The sequence below is a fragment of the Clupea harengus genome, chromosome 18, assembly GCF_900700415.2.
Source record: "Clupea harengus chromosome 18, Ch_v2.0.2, whole genome shotgun sequence".
Taxonomy (NCBI): Eukaryota; Metazoa; Chordata; class Actinopteri; order Clupeiformes; family Clupeidae; genus Clupea; species Clupea harengus.
In genome coordinates this window covers 4,959,280-4,965,276 of record NC_045169.1, presented here as the reverse complement: position 1 = coordinate 4,965,276, position 5,997 = coordinate 4,959,280, and positions in this window count along the sequence as shown.

Sequence of the window (5,997 nt, the reverse complement as noted above, 5' to 3'; positions counted from 1 at the left end):
ACGTGTCCAAAGAATTTTCTGTTGAAATGCTGTGAAAATAGTTAATAGAGAAAAGAACAAGTGAAGACCCGTGGAAGGCAGTTAGTCCTCAAGTTCTGACTGAGCATGTTATCCACAATCTTTCACTATATGAGCCAGTGAGTTGAGGTGTCTCTAGCTAGGGGTTATCCACAATCTTTCACTATATGAGCCAGTGAGTTGAGGTGTCTCTAGCTAGGTGTTATCCACAATCTTTCACTATATGAGCCAGTGAGTTGAGGTGTCTCTAGCTAGGTGTTATCCACAATCTTTGACTATATGAGCCAGTGAGTTGAGGTGTCTCTAGCTAGGTGTTATCCACAATCTTTCACTATATGAGCCAGTGAGTTGAGGTGTCTCTAGCTAGGTGTTATCCACAATCTTTCACTATATGAGCCAGTGAGTTGAGGTGTCTCTAGCTAGGTGTTATCCACAATCTTTCACTATATGAGCCAGTGAGTTGAGGTGTCTCTAGCCTGGTGTTATCCACAATCTTTCACTATATGAGCCAGTGAGTTGAGGTGTCTTTAGCTAGGTGTTTTTTTTGGCTGCAAGCGTGTAATGGTTACACATGAGTGAGTGTGTATTTGTGCGGTGCACATGTTGTCCTAGCCAGCTAAAGGGTGTTCTTTTGGAAGTATTGACGTCAGTGATAGTATCTTTTTTTTATTGTGCGTACCATCCAGGAGGACGTGACCTCTCTTTGTCGAGTCCTCTCTCAGGTTGTGGCTCGGCCCCCCCCTCCTCCTCTCCTCCTCTCCTCCGCAATGAGGAGGATAGTGTTTTGAAAACACGGCGGATCTATTTCACTCGGTGGCGTTTTTATCGACTGTCGTCTGGAGCCACTGTTTGAATAAGCACACGGCTCGGTCACTCTCCGGTCTTGGGGCAGATTCGGAGGCAGACGCGTGGAGATAGCTACCTGAGAGAGGGCGAGAGAGAGAGAGAAGGAGAAGCAGCACAGTGCTGTAATCCTCCAGGGAAACATGTTTTTGGGCTGAGCAGATTGCATGGTCCTGAGACTGTAATGCAGCATGTTTATCTGAGAATAACTAATGTGTGCAAATGGAATGTAAAGTAGGGGGGTAATTCTATTATGCCTCTAGCCGGATTTTTCCATTCCAGTAATGGCCCTCTTTCTTCCGATCTTTCAGATTTTAAGCACAAACATTTTCGTTTATGGAACATGAAGTAGAGACTCACTGAACAGTAAAATGACTAAAATGGCTACACTTCAGCTCTAAGTGAAGTAACATTTTTTTTCATACTCAACCACCAGCACCAGGAATGTAAGATGTTTAATTCTCAAGATGGCCATCACAGATGTCAGGAACTTAGTAACAGTAACACAAAAATGTAGCTGCCGGTAAAGTTTCAACCTGTCTTTGCCTGAATGCTAGCACTCATTTTCATAAATGTTGTCATTATGGCTTTTTTTTTTAAGGCTGGGTAGGACTCGCATGAGAACAGCCTAATCCCAATAAACCTAGTCTGTTTTGGTCTGTCTTAGATTTCATCTAGAAAATTCCTTAAAGTTAGATGGCATGTTGTACAGTATAGCTTGTTAGGGCCAAACAAGATTCAGCAAGCTTAAATGCTCGAATCACTTCACCTCAGTGCTACTTTTAATTTCCTTGAGAGCTTTTCTAGTGACTGCGTCCTCCCCAAACATCACCAAACACATGCTGATTGCTCCCCAGCCTCAGGTTACTAATTTTGGTATTTAGTGACGTTGCCATAGAAATATGGGAACAATTGCAGAATGCGGCAGCGCTCTCCCAGAGGGGTTCTCTCGGGTTCGTTGGGAAAGAGACGTCTTTGACAGAGCCGTGCCTCAGTTGTGCTTCTGCGCTCTCCGCAGTGAACATCCATTGTGTAGCCAGTGGGTCCCCTGAGCACGTACAGATTTTACAAAAAAAAAAAGTGGGCTTCCTTCGAATGGAGTGTGGCTAAATTTGTACATAAATAAACGCAGAAAAAGGGCCTGACCATTGTAACGACAAATAAAGACTAGTGTTGTCATTTCCCATTATCAGCAGTGGAAATACTATACAGGGGTGGCACCACTTCAGATGGGAGGGAGGGAGAAAGAGAGACCACCATTGATTCGGATCTTGGCCAAATATTTTCTTTTCATAATGGTCTATTTGTTTTACTTGATCATCTATGCCAAGAGTAAATAGAGACATTCATTAAAAAAGAGGGCAGCATGAATATGTGTATATATACTAGACGTTTTACACACGAACACACGAACACACAGACCTTCAAACACACACACACACACACACACACACACACACACACACACACACACAGCCTTATGAACTGTGGAGGAAAAACAACATTCGGCCATTGGGGTTATTTTCCTGTGTTTGCTCAACATATTACTGGCTTCCTATGTTATTGTGCTCCCAACTGTCAGTCAATTAGCCGCGACCCTTGAGAAAATGTGTCAGAATGCGGTGGCATTGTTCTGCCGGCGCACACCCACCGCTGGGAACCGTACGCGGCGCGGAGATGAGCTCAGGGGTCGGCCCAGGGTTCACAAGTTCAGATGGATAGGATAGCACATGTCTCCTGTCATCTCTGCATGTCGTCGTTCTTTCTTTCTTTCTGTCTTTCTTTCTTTCTTTCTTTCTGTATTTCTTTCTTTCTGTATTTCTTTCTTTCTTTCTTTCTTTCTTTCTCTCTTTTTTTCCGTTCTTCTCTAAAGGTCCCCCGGGCTTTTATCTGATGTAGCGTCACATGAAGGATTTGGTGGTCGTGTGGGGGAGCCAGTCTGGGCTCGGGGAGGGGGGTTGATTTGGGGAAGTTAGGGGTCGAGGGGCACAGTATACGTTGTTGTGTTTCAGTGGTGGTAGTTTGGGGGATGGGGGGGGGTTTGTATAACTCATGATCTGTCACCTGTTTCCTCCTCTCCTGGCTCCCTCATCCCCTCTCCTCACTGTCCAGCCTGCTGACGCTCTTTCTTAGGGTCCCATATGGCTATCCCATCATAGCTGCTGCTGCTGCCGCTGCTTTATGACTATCTCAGAGTTTGACTTTTATTGGACCTACAAAGAGTATGTAAAATATTCCTGCAGTATCCTCTGGCCAAAAAGCCCAGCTTAGGCTCCTTAGAGGTAACCCGATCAGACCGGGGATAGTGCTGGAATAATATGATGATGGTTTCATCTCATCAGGAAAGAAATTAGCTTGTTAGACAGGAAGAAATGTGAGCTTTTTGGACATTAGCAGGCCTTCTAGGCTGCACATAGTTCACTGAGTGCAGACGGTTATTGGTGGCCCCTTGAGCTCACCGGAGGTGAAAACGTACAGTCATGGGAAGTTATACGCGAACACCCCATTAGCCCGACTATGGGGCTTTGTAAGACCATGGTGAGTTAGATTAGATTTACTGAAGTGTGCCTGCACCTGCAGTTTTGCTGTCTGTCTTCATGGGAAGGTGTGCCACTTCTACTGTTAGCATTGGATTATACAGCGCTAACCTTATCGATCCATCACCGTTAGGGGCAGGGTCCAGCTCACAAATTACCTCATTGCTGTCCCGCTATGCATTTATATGTCGCTTAATTTATTTGTTATTTTCCTGTTTTGTTTTTCGTGGCTCGAAGATTTGGATAAGATTTAGACTCTGTGAGGCCGACGTTTCGAGGAAATGGCATTACTGGGTAGCTGCCCCTCGATTTTATTACCGCCTTTTCCAAGTAATGATCCCGAGCCCTGCCTCGCACATTTCCTGCGCGGCCACATCTGGTGCGCTGCCGAGCGCCGACCAATATGGCCTCTGGTCCGTCCTTTAACGCTCAAATCTCTTTTAGAGCTGTTTGGGTTGAGGCCTGGCCAGCTGCTTCTGTTTGTGTTTCAGCTTTTTCTGGGGTTCGACAGTCCGGTCCCAACGGTGAATACTTTCTCCTTTTAGTCATAGGGACAAATATAGTGCTTTTTCTGGTTAAGGTTGGGTCTTTCTTTCCTGCGCTCTCTTTCTCTCTCCCTCACACACACACACACACACACACACACACACACACACACACACACACACACACACACACACACGCACACACGCACAAACACGTACGCACACACGCACAAACACGTACGCACACACACACACACACATACACACATCTCAGCCATCTGTTCTAGGCGAAGGCCTGGAGACGGTACCCCCCTGACCATTTAAGGGCAGGATAGCAAACGGGATCTATGAAAAGAAAATGGGCCCCTGAATGAAAAATGAGAAAAACATGGCGAGAACATGGAGTATTATTATTCCTAAACAGACATTTCTGTCTGTGTGTGTGTGTGTATTTCTGGTGAGAGGAAGTAAGAATGTGTGTGTGTGTGTGTGTGTGTGTGTGTGTGTGTGTGTGTGTGTGTGTGTGTGTGTGTGTGTGTGTGTGTGTGTGTGTGTGTGTGTGTGTGTGTGTGTGTGTGTGTGTGTGTCTGTGTGTTTGTGCGGGTAGCAAGTCATCAGCGACTGAGGTGATGTCACCAATTGAAGCTAGCATAAAGAGAGTGTGTGGGGTGGGGGCTGTGATGGACAGGCAGATGGACAGAGAAGAGGGGAGAGGGAGGGAGGAGAGGGGAGGAGGGGACAGAGAAGAGAGGGGAGAGGGAGGGAGAGGGGAGAGGGAGGAGAGGGCTGTGCACCAGTAAGCCACAGATCCTGATGCAGTAATGTGGTAATAATAGCAGCTGTGCCACTGCCCATCTCCTTTTCTCATCACTCTCTCCTATCCTCCCTTCCGGCGTCTCCCTAAACACCCCCCACCACACACACACAAGCACACACACAGGCACACACACACATACAAACTGTTTAGAAGAATGATAGGTGGCTTATCTTAGTGGGGCAAAGGGGACTTTCTTGTGAGATTGTGTCTGCTTTCACACACTTCTGCCTGTGCTCCCAAACCAACCCAAGCACCTACCACCAATAAATGGCATCAAAAGGCAAATTGCGATTTCATATTTTGGGTTTTACCCTTAAATGGCAATTTGCATCACAGCGTGTGTATTTGCGGCTAACAATAGGTTCTCAACCAGCCGGTGTTTTTTCTGCATGTCACCAGACCCGTACAGTTCTTTTGTGTGGACCACTAGTTGCCCATTACACAGCATTTAGTCCATTGCTGTGTGTTCATATTTTAATAATTTATTATTTCACTCGTGCTAATCTGCATTAAGAGGCACAGATTTGTATTTTGATGTTTATCACTGGAATTAAGAATGTGTTTTAGACGAGGTATCACTGATCTGAAACGTGAAAATAAAACCATAAAAGGTAATGTGCTCGTTTCAGATACTCTCCCGACCTCCAATCATGCCCATTCTTGCGGGAGATGTTTTTTTTTGCTTCACTGACATCCCTGTGCATGTGCTAATACTCTTATGGGAACAGTCACAGTGTTGCCCAACTTCATTTTTTTGCTCACACATTTTTGAACGATCATTAGAAGACTAGTCCCTCTCTGCTTACCTTGACAATGCTCACTTTTTTTTTGTGAGTATTAAAGTACCAAATGTCATAGATTGTTGATCATTTTCCCTTCAAAATAAAAATGGATGCCTCTTTACAGTGGTACTGTGGGTAAAAAAAACGTAGCAGGGCTGCTAAGTAACTCGTAGCGCGGCCCTCCCAGGTTGATGGATCATGATGAGGTATTCATCCCCTTGATCCAGGCAAGGGGGTTTTCTCTCCTTTCAAGCCTGTTTTGTGAAGGCTCAGTGTTCACAAAGAATTCCAGTAAATTGATGGATTGGTCTATTCAGCAAAGAGCAGCCCATAATTATTTGTGCATTGTGACAACGCATTGAGAAGAAGGGTGTTCAATTTCAGTGGGTGGCTTTCAAGTGAAAATGTGGCGTTTAGGTTTGTGTGTGATGCTTGTGTGTGTTTGTGTGTAAGGCACTCCATTAACGTTTTTTTTTTTTGTGTTGTGTGTGTGTGTGTGTGTGTGTTTCAGATGG